This window comes from Nyctibius grandis, chromosome 7, assembly GCF_013368605.1.
Source record: "Nyctibius grandis isolate bNycGra1 chromosome 7, bNycGra1.pri, whole genome shotgun sequence".
Lineage (NCBI taxonomy): Eukaryota > Metazoa > Chordata > Aves > Nyctibiiformes > Nyctibiidae > Nyctibius > Nyctibius grandis.
In genome coordinates this window covers 1787136-1804193 of record NC_090664.1, presented here as the reverse complement: position 1 = coordinate 1804193, position 17058 = coordinate 1787136, and the positions used below count along the sequence as shown (strand labels likewise).

Sequence of the window (17058 nt, the reverse complement as noted above, 5' to 3'; positions counted from 1 at the left end):
TCCCTGAAACCATGGCTCTTCCAAACAACCAGTATCCCGCTGCAACTAGGACTGCTGCCTTTAACCACTGAGCTTTAGCGAATATGGTGACAGTTCATGACCACAGCCCTGCCAGCTTCAGTGCCTCCCACAGGGCTCCAAGTGCCACATTTGCTACAGTCTCATAAACCACATACGGCTCTTTTTCTAACCATATTTTCATCAACGCCTGGAAACGTCCCTGCATTCTGTTAGGCTGAGAAGGATCCCAGCAACTGGTCTCTTTCCTCCTCTGCCAGGGAGATTCTGGGTTTTATGCTGTGTTTAGTCCCATTGCTATCCAGCAGTGAACAGTACTTTTGCCTTTCAGCTGTGATAATCTCCAAATAATCCAAACTATCCTGTGGTTTTATCGTCTGTCTGCATATGCCCATTTGCCTCAAAGTGATTCTCTTGGCCATTACAAGTGTCCGGAAGCCCAAGCTCTCCCGTGTTACCCAGGGCTGCTCCACGCAGCGTTTGGTTTGCCCGTCAGTCATGCTCCCCCCTTTCTTTGGGATCTCACCCACCAGTCCACAAAATCACAGAATCACAGAATCAGTCAGGTTGGAAGAGACCTCTGGGATCATCGAGTCCAACCATTGCCCTCACACCACCCTGTCAACTAGACCAGGGCACTAAGTGCCGTGTCCAGGCTTTTCTTAAACACCTCCAGAGATGGTGACTCCACCACCTCCCTGGGCAGCCCCTTCCAATGGCTAATGACCCTTGCTGAGAAGAAATGCTTCCTAATGTCCAACCTGAACCTCCCCTGGCAAAGCTTGAGGCTGTGTCCTTTTGTCCTATCACTGGTTGCCTGGGAGAAGAGGCCGACTCCCACTTCACTACAACCTCCCTTCAGGTAGTTGTAGACTGCACTAAGGTCACCTCGGAGCCTCCTCTTCTCCAGGCTAAACACCCCCAGCTCCCTCAGCCGTTCCTCGTAGGTCAGACCCTCCAGACCCTTCACCAGCTTGGTCGCCCTCCTCTGCACTCGCTCCAACACCTCAACATCTTTCTTGAAGCGCAGGGCCCACAATACGATGCCTCACATACCCCATGATGAAGTACAGCACTACTAGACTCAGCATCTCTCACACTTCAGGGAGAAAGGGCTTTTTAAGGTTATGACACTGCAAGTTACGCTACATCCAGACGGTTTCCCAGAGCCTCCTTCAGACTCTTAGATCCTTTTACCAAGCTCCGCATACGCTATCCTCACCTCCCCAGCTGTAAAGGCGTTTTTTGGGAATCTGTCATGCTCTTAACGCTTTGCCAGCCTCCAGACTGCTCACGGATTAGCGCAAAAAGAGCAGAGACCTGGAGGCTGCAAGGTAGTTCTTGGGTTTCATCCTAACGTGCTGTGTACCTAAACTGGGAAAATACGTCACAAGGGTCCTGGGAAAAGGCGTTCTTCCCTTGCATAGCACGTGCTACTTAAATAAAATAAACAGATAACAACCCCCTTGTTGCACACCAACAACGCGCAGTATAGGAACGTGACTCAGGGAGCCAAATGCTTAAAGCAAATACGCCAGTAAAGGAGAACATCCCTCTGTGCTGAAGGGAAGCTGCTGGCGGGATGATAAAACCAGGCATGGCCCTTGTCTTCAAACTCAGCACGGTCCTTGAGTGTGACAGTGAACTCTCACCTTCACATGATGAAATCCTGAGCCTGGGTGGGCAGGGACGAGGGGAAGGGAGCTGCTGGGGCTGGGAGGGAGGAGGAGGAGGAACTGCAGTGCCTCTGAGTACAGTATAAAGACATTAAAGGGCCATCAGCAGCTCACCAGCAGAACTCTGCATTTATTACAGCACAGCAAATTTTCAGAGATGAGCTCCTTTCATTTAGGTCTGCAGCTGCTTCTGACATCTCCCAGCTGAAAAGGGCTGAGCATACTCGCAATATTAAAAACTCAGCTTCTTTTCCTCATGAAACTGTAGAGAGGAAGAGCAATAAAAAAAAATGAAATAAAATAAATAGTCTGCTGTGTCCTGCCTGTTTACTCTCAGGCATAGGAGGACTGTATCAAATTTAACATGGGGGAAAAACTGGAGCCCAAAGATTTGTTTCTAGAATCCGTGCTCTCACCGAGTTGTATGTAAGCCTTATAAAATTGAATATGTGACTCTGATCTTTATGGTAATGCTGTGAGTCATCCGCTAATGGTCAGTCTCCCCCGGGCTGGAACTCATTATGTGGCGAGACTCATTATAAATAAATCCTTTTATCAGAAGAATTTAAATTCCCACTGCTTATTCTAGGTGCCATAAACAGCCAGGGTCTAATTAACTAATGATGCTGGCCAAACTGCAAAAACAATTTGTTTATCAGGTGATGAGACCATACATATATGCAACATCCTCTGGCAGCAAACTGGGCAGTATCAGTAAAAGATCATGGCTTTAAAAGCTCATTTTCCATAGGCACAGGTCACAGGTGTGAGACTGCACCGTACAGCAACCTGTATGTACACACAAATATTAATGGATCAGAAGATGACTCTTGTCCCTACATCATGTCACCCTGTTTTCACTGATGCAGTTTGCTGTTGGGCTCTGCGAGCGCCTCATTCATCAACACTTGTTGCCTTTACAATCTTAATGCCACAGAAAGATGACACTGAAGAGAACAACAACGCTTTATCACACAGAAACGTTAATATCTCTCCACTGGAAACAAATTGCCCAAGAGGTGTGCCTGATGCCTCCAAGCAGAGGAAGGCTCTGAATGAAACTAGGCAAGGCATGCGTCTACAGAAACATTTGATGCTGGATTATGTGGTCTAACAGAATAATGCCACGCAAATTAAAGTAAAGAGCGTGCTTCATTTTTTTTTATAAATCCAAATGAATGGTGTCTAAATAGATACCTATAGAAAAGATTAAGCTAAGTGGAAAACACTTTCAGCTATAATACAAAAAAGGAACTCTGTGATCTACAAGCAATGTTAAGATGTGCTAGTCAACACCAAGAAACAGCTGCTCTTAAGGTTTAAAAAAAGAATCAATTAAAATAAGTATTTCAGCTATTGCAAAAAAGACCACATGAAAGATGAAAACCAGCACTGTGTGCTATCGACATACCAGAGGAGAATAGAGAAAATAAATTCAGAAGTGAAAAGCCAGTAAAATAGGATGTCGAGTGAACTTTTAGGATTCTGTGCCTTGAGAAAGTCAAGAGCATTTCTGTTCCCAGTTCAGAATGAAAACAACACTTCAGCTTTCTTCTCTGAAATGGATGTGGAGCTTTTTTTTTTCTCCCCCCAAATCTGGTATCTATGTTTACAAAGGCAAAAAGACCAGAATGAACCTGAAGAACCAAATCACTCTCTGTCTGCTTTCTCAGACCTAGTGAAGGCAGAGTGGGCAAACCTGAAACATTACGGTCCCTGTTTCACCTGACCTGTGCCTCGGTGACTCCAGACACCGGTACCGTGTCCCCAGTCCTGCTGGGGACAGTGGGGGGACAGGGAGAAGGCTGGGAGAAAGCACTGAGGATGAATAACATGTTATGAAAAACACTGCAGTCGCACTCCCTTTCACAAACCTGTTTTCCTCTGCTCCAGCAACGCACTCATTGTAAGGAGGTTTGTGGATGAAGAGAAAGAGCATCTTAGTCTTTGAAGTTACCTTCTTCTTCAGTGCAAGAACTGCGTGGTGTGTAGGTACCAGGCAGGGCAGATCCTGACATCTGCTTCTTAAAAGCCACCCTCCGTCTGGAGGAGAGTTCAAAATGCATTTTCTTTTATATATATATACATATTTTTTTTTATATATATATATATGTACACACACACAAGGGTTAGGAGGGAGGGAGAACAAGAAGTGAAACATGCCATGATCTTCCTCGCCCAGCTCTCACCAAAAGAAACAGACTCCAGATTCAAAGAGGCGGATACAGACGCATCTCTCTCGAGCTACACTGCAGATACAAGTGTTTTTGCAGAGAAACAACAGAAGGCTTGGTTATTCTGGGCCATCTCCATATACTGCTCTTTAGGAGTAGTTTACATTTTTTGAAGAAATGAAAGATCTTTTTACTTTTTTTTTTTTAATGAAACTGTTGAACTTTGCAACTGCAGCTTCTCTTTCCCTCTCCTCCTTAGCTGATTAAAAGAGAAAAATCAGAAAAATAATCCTAAACTTTTTTCTAAAACAAAATAAACTTTTTTTATGTTTTTGTAGAAAAACCTACACTGCTTGCTCCATCCCCCAGAAGAGGAAACCTGCATTCACCCATCTTTGCTGATATTTTAGGCCCTGGAATGACAGAAAAACTTCTAATGGTTAATTATTCTGGCTTTCTTGTTTGTTTTAAACTCTTAATTACTGGCATATTATTATTATGTCTGAAATGTTAAAACCAGAAGAAAACATAGTTTTTCTTGTTAGAACAACAAATACATGAATTTTTACTGCCAAAGTCTTTGGCCACTTAACTATAGCACATTCACAGCTGCCATTTTTCCTCTCCTACCACATAGTGATTTTCAATATCATTTATCATGCCAAACAACTATCCTTAATATTTATGAATTATCTGGCTGAAGTGACAGTTTTTCATCATATGCACTTTCTGTTTTAACACCAGAACTCCTGCTGCTATAGATAATGTCTATGGGCTGAGAAGAGCTGGCTGAAAGTACTCGATGAAGCATTTTTTGAGAGGATTTGGCATTGGTTTTAGGTCATCTTCAGCGAACATCCCATATCATTTAAAACGTCTCACTGAAATTCACTTTTAATTACAAAAGTTCATTTTTCAAATCAAAACGACTTTTCATTTCAAAATGCATGCTAACGGACAGCAAAAAGAAAATTTCTGGAGTAAAATGAAAACAAGACGAATCCCTGACTTGACCTCACGCAGGTTTTTCTCCCCCCCAGCTTTTGTAGTTTTTTGGTCCACAAAATTTTTCAAGTTATGCAATGTTTCTAAAAAATTGTAGTGGAAAAATTTGAATGATAAATATCAACATTGCTTTAATTAATTCACAATTCTTGTAAATGTGAAACCAGTTCCCCTGCCTGCCCCACAGGCTAGCAGAGCTGCCCTCTCCCAAGCAGAAGAGGGTCTGCTTAGACATTTGGAAACGTCTTGCTTGTTTGCACCACCAAAGAGAATCAAAGCCCCACTACTCCTACTTCTTTTTTCGTTTCAGGGGCAGATCAAAACCATTCTGATTTCCTAAACAGATGGCATCGTTTTGAATTGTGGCCGCGCTGTCCGCCTGTGTCCCCTATACCATACGGATTATTCCCCACAAGCACTTGCTGGTGGTGGACCCAGCAGCACGTTGTGCCTTTGTTCTGCTCCTCGGCGTTTCTATAAATGTCTCCCCTTTGGAGCAGCGTGGGCCTTCTGTTGCATCTGTGTCACCAGCACATGTGAAGCTCTGCCATGGTTTAATGGTATAAATATTAAGGAAAAGCAAAGCAAACAGAATAATAAAGAGGACATGCTCTCCCCTTGTGGCTCTTGCTCAAGTACTATTTATTTTAAGCTAGGACGCTTGCTAAGAAGGTGATCTGAGTGGTAGGGGGTTTTAAATCATGAATTATTATTTTTTTAAAGCATAGCTTACACCCAGCATCTGTTCTGCCAGGTTTGCCCAGCAGATGTGTTCGCACCATGGGATCCCTGCCCACCCCCTGGACTATCCTGCTGGAGTTTGCATCAAGGCACCACCATGAACCAGGTCCTCCACAGCGTCTGAAGGGACGTAGTTTGTCCAAAATAATACTCTTGATGTGTATTTTTTTGAGCTCTAAACATGAGTTGGGCTAATTACAAATAGCAGCTTTGCTTTAACTGCAATCTGTTTTCTGGTTTTCCTTCCCTGAAGGCTCACGCAAGTCAAGTATATTCTGGAGGCTCTGGTCCACTTAGCACGTGTCTCTGAATGAGCAAAGGTGCTCGCCTGTAGGCAGCAGGTTGTCCTCCTTCCTCAGAAGTGGTCTCTCTCTGCTTGTAGGGTGACAGTTATCAGGCAACAAGGACAACATTGCATCTTGAGGAACCAAATTTACCTACTTATTTTATAACCCACTGTCACAAAATGAAGCATAAATGCCTTATAAACCAAAAACTTTTTGGATTTGTATTTTTGCAAGCAGAAAATACAAGGCAGAAATTGTCATATAAATTGTTTGAGTAGCTCAGCCAGCCCCTTTCCCTGGCTACATATCTCTCTTTGGAGGAAAATGCTAAGATTAAGTTAGTGAGGGTAGATTACCATCAACTTTAATTGACTGTGCCTGAATCATACGATCACCCCCACAGTACTGAAGTAACTCAGGGCACTGAAATCAGTGGAGGAAGGCTGCTTTACACCAGAAGTTGTCTTCCTATGCCTGCACCAATAATAGCTATGAAAAACCTGAAGTGGGTTTACTCATGGGTGAGGGAATGGGGGTGGAAAGAGTTTCTAGGTAAATCCAAAATCCTGGCCAAGGATCCAGAAGGGGATTATTATTACAGTATCCCCCCTTACAAGCTGTGCTGAGCTGAGCTTGTTAGAAAGGTGTTAAACCTTCCTCTGCCAAGAGCACTTTGCAATAATCAGTTTATGAAAAATTCAATTTGGCAGCAAACCCTTGGCAGTCTCAAATCAACTACACCTATTATACCCCAGTCACAAGTGGCTGGGCAAAGGTGGCTCAGTGCATCAGTCTTTCCTCCCCCTCCTCCACGGCCTTGAAATTTGCTCAGCAATGCTGGAGGAGGGAAAAAACAGTGTTGTGTAACTAGTCTCCAAAATCCAGACAGCCATTAAGGACAAGGAGGAGAAAAAAAAAGAAGTCAGAAACAAAAGACAGCCAGCTGCAAAGCTGCTGTCAGGAGCTTCCAGGTAGAAAGTCTGTTTGCACGGGCTTCCCAGGGCAAAGGAAAACAGCCTGTGCCCTGTCACGACAAAATGTTCACCCCGACTGGGAAAAATGTAAATGATGCTGAAGTGATAATGAGCACTCAAGTGGATTTCTTCCTGAAATGAGTCACAGCTGCTGTCAAAGCTCTGTCAATTTGATTGCTGTAGCAGGGCGAGGAGAAAGCTCCCAGGAACGCCACCTGAAAGCCTTCGCTGTGGAAGAGGAGTCCCACCAAGCCCAGGCAGGGGCACGGCAGCACAGGGCAACGTGAACATCTTCCCCATCCAGCCAGGAACAGGACTTCCACCTGCCTGCTCTGGGGAGGAGCAGCAGTCCCTCCGCACACACAAAACACCACATTATGGTGCATTGCTGTGTGTCATGTTAGCAGCTTCACGACTAGAAGGCATTACTGGGACCAGGGAGAGTAGGCTGGAGAGGAGACAGATGGTATTTTTTCTCTAATTTTGGTGTTTGAGAACAGAATTTGCACAGTTTGTTCCTCAGTCAACCCTTACTGTCAGGATAAAAAACTGTTACCTGCCAGAACATGAATGGTTTTGAAACATGCAATCAAAAAAAACCATTTTTAAAGCGTGCAGAGGGGGAGCTTTCATCTTAAAGAGCTACCAAATCTGCATTCCTGAGGTCTGATGCTATGGTTATTAATCAGATGCTTTGGGGATATTAAAGACTCTCACTAATATCAAATGCGAACATTCTTTCTTCCTCCAGATTTCCCAACAAATCTTTAAAGGCTTGGAGTTCCTTTCATTCTTAATACGCACTGTAATTATCTTGTATCTGCAAAAGTCGTCTTTACACCTGGAGTTTCATATCTTCCCCTCTCCAGCAGATCTCCTCTTCTTTTAGCTAGGGCTCCATTTCAGGTAACTGCTATTCTGAAACCTAATTTGCCCATTTCTATTAACACATGCCCTCAGAAGAACAGAATTTGGAAGCTCAGCCCGACGTGTGCTGTGCCCGTGCTCTGCCAGCTTACACGCCATTACCCTGTCAGGGGAATCTGCAGCCTGAGTAAAAGCCCCAGCTGCAATTAAGTGAAATCTGCTCCATTTGATGGGGCCAAATGACTTGATGTTGCTCGTTCCCATCTCCCCCGCTGTACTGAGAGATGGGCAAGGAGCAGATTGAGAGTCATGAAGTGCATGGGCAACCCTTGTGCAGAATGAGGCTCCTCTCCGTTCCTGCCTGGGTGAAGCGAGCTGATTCCTATACACGGGAGCCTCTTCAGGGGTGAACGCTGCAGAAAGAGCGTGAAGTAGTTTGCTGTCAAAGTGATAGGAGAATGAATTCCCAACAGACCTGAGAAAGCCACGGACAAACCTTTGGAAATGCCCAGGGAGGTGGTGGAGTCACCATCTCTGGAGGGGTTTAAGAAAAGCCTGGACATGGCACTTAGTGCCATGGTCTAGTTGACAGGGTGGTGTCAGGGCAATGGTTGGACTCGATGATCCCAGAGGGCTCTTCCAACCTGGCTGGTTGATTCTGTGAAATGGTGGGCGAGAAGGTAAATGTTATTTTACATATGCAAAACAGAGGCTCTGGGCAAACCATGTTTGCTCGAGGAGCACACGGTGCTGCAGCTGCACTGATGCAGGAACCCCTGGCCTGCTCAGGCCACGTTCCTCTGATTCTCCCTCACAAGCACACACACACACTCATTCACATACATCATCTTAATTAAAAGTCTCCAAAATTCAAATTCAAAGCATTCCCCCTTTTCCCTCCTCGCTTCCACCAACCGCCACTCGCTCCACTGAAGGTGTAAATAGATCAGGTGTTTCCATGGCCACAGTGAACCAAATAAGCTGTTGGGGTTCAGTGAGCAACGTGACTTTAATTGTTCCAGTGCCAGGTAGCACAAGGTGTGTGGCCCCACACTGATGGTACCTAACTATCTCCTCTTGCTCAGTGGCCATGTGATGCCTGGCACTGGCCCCTTCCCCCCTCGAACCATCATCTCCTGCGAGCTTCAACAGGCAGCTCCCCTCACGGGGTAGTGCTGATGGAAAGGACATTTCACACAGAAAACATCTCTCTGCACCGCCACTGCAAGTACTAATTGCTGGTTCCAGTGCAGCACTGAACCTATTCACACAAGGTGTAATTAAATTGTGACTCACAGCCACAGGATGCTGCAGAGGCCAAAAAGTATAAAATAAGCCTAAAAGGAGGTTAGACAAATTCATGAGGGACATGTCTAACCAACAGGACGGTTGGGATGCCCCTCCTAGACCTCTCAATGCCCGAAGGTGAGGAGCTGTAGCACAGAGAGGAGTCTTTTTGTGCTTATGCCCTATTTCTTCCCCAGAGTCTCTGCTGTTCCCCAGGTTCCCAAGCTAGATGAACACATAGTCTTCCACCTCCTCACTATGCATAGCAAACAGGAAAAAATGAGAGGAACTGTGGAGCTGATGGCTCTGAATCTGAGCAGTGCAGAGATCCTCTGACCCTACTTGATGGCCTGGAGGCCAACACCTAGGACACCAGCAGGACCAGCCCCATGCTGTATTTGACTGGTTGTCACAAGGCATTTCCTGACTTCTCATTTTTCCTGCATGGTGAATCATCTGGCTACTCCAGCACAGATCAATTTTCACTCAGTGAAAAGCACCAGATCTTTCACACATCGCAGACCGAGTTATTTGTCAATAAAATTGCTCATTGTCCTGGTTTCACTGGGATTTGGTTTCAGTTCATCCCACAAGTCTCCCTTTCCTTTTTCCCCAATTCCCTTCCTCGTTTGGGGAAGGGACATTGGGTGAGAGAAAAACTGCTGTTGTTTAGCCCTGGGTGTGGGCTAAACGAAGACACTCACTGAAGATTGATTTATTTCCCTTTCCAGGGGCCAGACATGAGGATGTCTACCCTGGCTAGTGTTGCTCATGGAAGCTCTGGCTGGAAGATTTTGTCCCATAACCTGCCACCCAAAGCCAACTCCATCTCAGCTGTGATGTTCACTGAAGCCTCCTTGCAATGCAGAAGAAGGTTTTATGAGGAGTCAGAACAAGACTTTAAGCAGGCTTTAAGAAGACATACCAATGTCTTCTGAAAACTGTCAAGCCTATGGACCCCCTGATATAAATACTGCTACAAAAGTAAAAATAGTAGTAGAAATACTAATAATCCAAATATGCTGTATGATCCTGGGATTTCAGTTCAGGCTGTAATGGCACATGGTTGAAATACTGCAGTTTCTCGGGTCTGTTATTTATCCCTTGGGCTAGAAAAAGAGAAGGAGGGTCCACACCAAGACCTCCTCTCTCCTGTAACCAAACACAGCTCAAACCTCCACAGAGGGAAGAGCCTGAGTTTTCCTGACCAACTACTTCTAGTACAAACTTACATCCTTCTCTAAAAAATCATCTAGGTACACTTCCCCACCTTTTGGCAGGCCGGCTTACCAAAGGACATTGGGACTATAATTGCATTGCCTGGGCCACGCTGAAGCCAAGGATGCTCTTCAGGTCCGTTCACTCATCTCAGCAAGCTGGGGTCTGAAACTTTGTGTTGTCTCCTGCCAACACCACTACCACAAATAACTGGTACCAACCAAAGAAACTGCTCTTGCTGCTCCACACGTCTTCTTCTCGCACAACCAACGGGGCTTTAAATCCAGGGTGTTGTTGAGGGCTTGACAAACAGTTGGGAGGGTAATAACCAGCTCAGCTCCCTGCCCTTCCCCAACTTATTGGCTTGACACTGCTCTTATAGCCCCAGTGTTTAGAAGCATGAAGAGGGAAAGGATTTTAATTTCAAGGCAAAATTTCTCAAACTTAATTGTTATGTAAGGCTTTGTATTTAGCCTCCAGTCTCTCTCAGAAACCTGATGAACATACCTTCCCACTTTGAAAAATATTGATTTTTTTTCTTGCTCAGTATTTTTTTTCCTAAGTGAAATGAGAGTCAGTAGAGATTTTCCTGTTTAACAGCATAAGATCTGGCATAATAGACAAGTATCACCTTGCCACGACAAATAAGCTTTAATTATCATTGGCATTAGCAATGTCCACGCAGCCCTGGGAATGGCGTGTTGTTGTTTCAGCTCGTTACTGCGCTGTCAGCAAGAGGAGAGCAGTAGGGCTGAAATTCAACCCCCAGATACAAGTGTGCTCTTTGGAGCCTGCAATGGGGAGCAGTGTTATGGGTGGCTGTCAAAATGTTCTTTGCAAAGTCAAAGAGGACATAGCATGGGTGGCAGCAGACCTGGTGCTCCCCTCTAACTGGAACCCTCACCTGTAAAGTGGCGATCACCATATTCACAACCAGTCTGTAAAGCATATAAAATCTACAAAAAAAAAAGAACAATAGCAAACCAGATAACCCCACTGCTATCAGTTAGCTGTCTTCTAGGGAAACTTTATCTCTCAAACAGATTATTATAATTGAGATAAATATGATGTTGGAACTAATATACGTTGTATATAATTATCTACTCCCCACACACATACTTCCTCCACCCCCATTTTTTCTCCTATGTAAAACTTGGTAGTCTTGCTTACCAACTAGATTTAGATCTATTAGGGTTATCTGCAACAGAACAACTATTTGATCATTAAAAATACAGGGAACAACAGATTAATGAGGAGGGAGCCGTAATGCAATATTATGGAAACTATATTCAAGGATTTAATATTTTATATTCCTGTGATCAGAAAGTCCTGCATTATAATCCTACGATGCCAGCGCTGTGCTGAACAGCAACTAATCCTAAAATCCAGTTAGCTTAGGTTTAGTGTGCTGCAGAAGCACGGGAAATAGCAAGAATCTCTCCAGTCACATTGAGCTGCTGTAGTTATGGGACACATTCAGGAAAAAATGCTTTGGTTTGGTTTGTAGACCTCCCTTCCCAAATGCTGGTACTCAGGAGGTCTATATAGCAACTGTTGGGCCATTGCCTAATATTGTAAGTCAAATCATAGGTCACCACATGCCTATTCCAAAATAATCCTCCCTCCCTGCCAAGTCCTAAGTCCCAGAACCCTTTCTCACGGATGAGAAAATGGGAGATACGTAATTAGGTGCACGAGAAGGCATTGAAATGACAAAGCTTCTAAAATTACAAATGTATGAAGACACATGTGCTATGCCATTTAACTTCAATGCTGATTTTATAAACACTAACTCTCTTGGACAGTCCTAGTAGTCCCACTACAGACACCAGCACCCCATCTGGGAGGGGATATTAAATGCTCCTCTGGCCCCCCCCTTATTCACTAACACCATCCCTTCTGGTTACCAGTGGCCCACAAAATCTCATAGTTTTAGCAGTGTAATCTTTGGAAACTAGAGCTCAATTGTATAAGAGGTTTGAGTTTTGGGGTTGGTTGGTTTGTTTGGGTTTTTGGTTTTTCTGCAGCATAGTTGTCCTTTACATGTGGGCAGCTGCATAGCTGTCGTTACAGCGAGTGGTGTTCTTGAGGGGGGAAAAGCCACCAACAAAAACTCTGCAGAAAGTATTCTGAAACACACTGTACAAGACCTTAAACTTTGAGGTTAGGCAGATCATTTTAGTACTCTCGTTCTCTGGCTGCTCACTAACCCTCAGACACATATGTTAATTTTTTTTCAGTATGTAATTTCTTATGCTTTGCTTAGGTGTTTATAAGGAAAATAAAAAGGAGGGGACATTGTTTCACAGATGTCAGGGGACTGTGGGTAGGACTTCTGAAGCTACCTCAGGATGTTAAAAATATAGCCAGTATATTCCTCCCACTCCTTTTTTTATTAAAAAAAAACACGAGATGCTAACCTGTTTCTTGAACAATCACTTCCAGATTGCTAAATCACTTAGTAAGATTTCTTAACCAAAGTCTTTATTAATTTTGTAATACTGCATCCAAGTAATAATTATCTATCCAGCAAAAACTAGCTTGGAGAGCCTACCTAACTGACCATTGCAGCAACAGAGGTCTGGTTTCCACTGTTCAAATAAAAATGAGCAAGAGAGGAAAATTCATACAAAAATGGAGGGGAGAGGGAGTAAAATCCTATAGAAAATTATAAACAGGGACACTTGGAAACTCAAGGGCAGAAGTTGAGTCTGTGGACCTCGTATATTACCATGTATCACATATAATGAGTCAATGCCTGGGGCAAACTGTCTGATTGTCCCCATCCTCCTGGCAGCCCTGATAATAAGTGCAAGAAAAGAAGGTGTTTAACCACGAATACAGCAGCGAGGCCTCAGCTCCAGACAGTGACATTAGACAAGCCGCAAGGGAAGTTGTTTTGTAACTTTAGCTATGACAACTGAGAACCTACAGCTGCAGCAGTACTTGACTTGGGTCTGGATCAGCCTTAGATTACACTGACTATATGCAGCAAACACGGTTTTATTCATGCCTGGCTATTACAAATAAGAGTCCCTGCCTCGCTACCTTTTTCCCCTTAGAGAAAGAAAATCAGAAAGTATTTTTGCTCCGGCACTGCCTGGAGGATCTATAGCAACGTGAGCTTATTTATTACCTGTCACTTCTACACAAACATTTCCTACTGTGGCAGAACAACCATTTATTAAATCATTTCCCCTCTGAGGTCTCAACATCATCCATCACGGGTAGTCACCCACCCTGCTCCCCGCTCTGGGCCTTTGCACTGCACGGGAATGCACCAGTGCGGACACTGGGGACCTGGGCTGCTGCTCTTCTCCATTTCGTCACCCTTCCACGACCACTTGGCCTGCCTGGAGCTGCCAAGGTGTTGTTAAGGGTCCAAGGGGGCACCTTCTTTATGAGCCTTCCCTACCAACATCCCCTTAACATAAGAGATGTCAACCCGCCTGTTTTGTGAACACCTCACCTCCTTCTTCCTTTAAGAAACATATGGAGAGATGGCTGAACTTGCCAGGGAAGTAACAAAGGAAACGCAGCATTAGACAGATCCAAGACAGATCTAGATTCAAGACAGCCATCTAAATGTGATCACTTATAGTGAGAACATGTTAACATTACCCCAGTTTGTCAGTGAAGCTTGTCAGTAATAAGTGAAGCAAGAACAGGAGGCACCTGGACAGAACAGACCCAGCTCCACATGGCTGTGCCCTCCTCAGAAGAATGGGTCATGTAGTCCACTTGAGTACCTCTGTGCCTCCAGTAAGATCACTCATGCACTCTTTTTCCATTTCCAACAATTTTCCCTCCCTCTTTTGGTTTTTAGGAGGTGAGAGTTTGTAAACAATACACAACTGTAGCTGTAAACAAACTTGTCTGGAAATCGCCTTTGCTCTGGGGAGGATCTGCTAGAAAATCTGTCCCAGTCTTCTCTTCCCAGTTTCCCTGCCAGAGAGCAAGGGAGAAATGCTGTTTATCTCTAAACCCTGGTGAGGGGGGGACAGACCATCAACGGCTTTTCTGTGCCAGGAAGTAGCCCATGCTTTTGTATATTATAGAAATCATATTCTCTAATGCATATATATATATATACACACTCCTAGGGCGTAGGAAAAGGCAGATGTTTCTAACAGTTGAAGAAGCAAAAGGGATTGTTTTCCTCACTAGCTAGATGTTTATGTCATTAGAATATATTCTTCTATTTCCTTGTCACCAAATTAAAATAGCTCTGACCAGGTAATGCGTTTGCAGTAACGGAGGGGATTCCCACGCTGCTTAGAAATGTAACTGGATTTTCTCAGAATATGTTGCAGTGACATTACAAGCCAAATGCCCAAGAAATTATTAGAATGATGGGAGGGTAAGCTAGGAGTGTGATGCAGTACATAATGTAACACAGGAGCCCATAAACCCATAATGACAGTCTCCTATGAAACTGATACATAATTTTAATTAAAAAAAATTGTGCAGATACAGCAATGACTGCATGGCCTGCTTTGTTACGAGAGGTCAATTGCAAAACTTCTTTAGATGTGCCCTCTAACTTCTAGGATAAACATTTTATTCTTCTCAGACTTTTGTAACAGCATTTTCTCATAAGGGTTACAAAAATAAAACAAACCTTTTATTAACGTGCTGTCCTGTCTCCTGCACTTTCTATTCTAGCACGACCCCAACACCACTGGAGTTCCACATGCTTTCCTAGCTGGATGCACGATCCTTTGCAAGGCAACAGACCTGGCTCTCCAGGGACACAGACTTCTGCATCTCTCCCGAGGGACTCTTAGCTGCCGAGTTGAGTGGCAGTAAAATCCACGTTCATCTTGTATTTAAAAACTGGCATCAAATTTGCAAATGGCCTCTCTGTGAGCTGCGTAGAGAGGCACTCTCAAAGTTGCAAATACACGACTTCCAAAGGCAGATGGCCGTGTATTTGCCCTGTGCCTTGGCACGCCTCCCCCAGCCCTCGGCTCTGGCCCATCCCTGTGTGGAAGCTCCTGCTCAGGCATGGCTGAAGCACTGGTTTGAGGCGCAGCAAATTCTGTTTCATGTATCAAAATAAGAGGAACAGAAACCAGAGTGGGTGGGCGATGGGAAGCAGAGAGGGAACTGCAGAAAGGTTTGGCTGGAAGCATGAGTCAGGGCATTACAAGATGTATGGGATTATCATAGTTTACATAGTGTCCTCATTGCCAAACCACCACAGCAAGCCCCCAGCGCAGTGCTGGCTGTGGAGAGGTCATGAGCAGCAGGACAGTAATAGCATTACAGTGGCACAATGTCCTCGGTCAGACACCAGCCCAGGAACACCTCAAGATGTTCCGATTCCTGCAGCAAAGAGCCTCTGGCACGCTTTGAGGCATGGCCCCACGTGCAATTGTCACAAGCAGCACTGAGAAAAGGCAGTTTCTCTCCTTCCTGTCAAGACCATGTTCAAATTTTAATGGACTCACCAAAAACCTCTCCTGGAAAGAAATGTAGAGCTGGACCGCCCCTGACACTTGTGACACCTGTGAAGTTGGAGCTTCCTCATCAGTTCCATATTACATTTCTTTGGCCCAGACAGTGCTTTTTTATTCCACAACTTCCAGAAAACTGTTTCACCGCTACCCGTAGAAAGAAATAGTGAGGACAGCACTGATCCAAAGCCTACCGAAGTCAAAAGAGAGATTCCCACTCATTTTTAGTGTCTTTTGCATCAATCTAACTCCCCAGGAGCACATCTGGGGCCGACCTTCTGCCCTTGGTAGCGCTCCAATTCAGAGCAGAGATCACCGAATTACAGAGACGAGCCTCTTTTCTTATTTTTGCTTTTTTTTCTTTACGTTAGAAGCAGCAGCAGTATCAGGCTGTCACACTGCAGACAGAGCCTGCTCGACTCCCCAAGCAAACCTGCCTCGCTCCATCTGTGAGCGTGCACGAGGCACCACGCAGGAAAAAAACAAAACAAACCAAAAACCAAACAAAAAGAAAGTAGATGGGAGACCTTAAGATATTACCCCTGAGCAGACAGATCAGACACTTTTAGAGCAGAGCAACAGCACTTCTTCACCTCCCCACAAGTGCAGTCAGCACATTTCATTTCCTTTGCTCTCTCTCTCCCAGGTTTATCATTAAAACACGTCACCACCACCGAATCACCGCTGGAACGGAAAGTAACTTTGCACAGGAGCACTCTAAAATTAGAGAACGCCAATTAAAATTCATGCAAACCCAAAGCGCTGCGCTGTAAAGGAACTATGGCCAACAGATGAGCAAACGTGACCCATATCTGCTGATTTCACAGCGCTGATACTTGACTTTTAGTATTTTTGTGCGTGTGTTTCCGTCCTCTAAGAGCAGCGCCACAAAACCGCCAGCCCGGGGCCCTGCTGAGACCTTCTCCTTACCCCGTCCACACAGCAGCAGTCCCATCCAGGAGTCTCCCGGCTTTCTGCTCCGGAGCAGTCACGGTTTGCTTCTCCCCGGGCGCCTGCTGCCCCGCTCCACGGCCCGCAGACAGCTGGGGCCAGCCCCGGGGGGCCGGGGCATGGTGGCGACGGGACGCGGCCCTCGCTGATATAATGGGAGGGCTGGTGCCAGCGCCGGCATCGGCCCGGGCGGGATTCCAGCGCGGCGGCCGGCCCGCACCTGTCGCGGGGCACCAACCGCGACGATCAGCTGCGCGGCTAACGTTACCCACCCGCGCCGCCCGCATGGACGGGAGGGTGAGCCTGGCACAGAGCAGCTTGTGGGGAAAGAACTGCCCAGCTCAGCCTTTAGGTAAGAGGAAAACAAAACCAAGAGCGAATATCCCACCGGATGGGTAACC

The 17058-nt window shown here is 45.2% G+C and overlaps 1 protein-coding gene across 7 annotated transcripts in view; it reads right to left on the bottom strand.

Moving 5' to 3' along the window:
- Positions 1 to 16833, bottom strand: part of ARPP21 (cAMP regulated phosphoprotein 21) — a 191655-nt gene extending 174822 nt beyond the window's left edge. For 5 of the 7 annotated variants that reach the window (XM_068405651.1, XM_068405641.1, XM_068405648.1 and 2 more), the window contains exon 1: positions 16637 to 16833. The gene's annotated coding sequence lies outside the window, so the exon portion shown is untranslated. The remainder of the gene's footprint in view (positions 1 to 16636) is intronic. The other 2 variants (XM_068405649.1, XM_068405650.1) reach the window with 1 other exon arrangement.
- Positions 16834 to 17058: the final 225 nt, after the last annotated feature.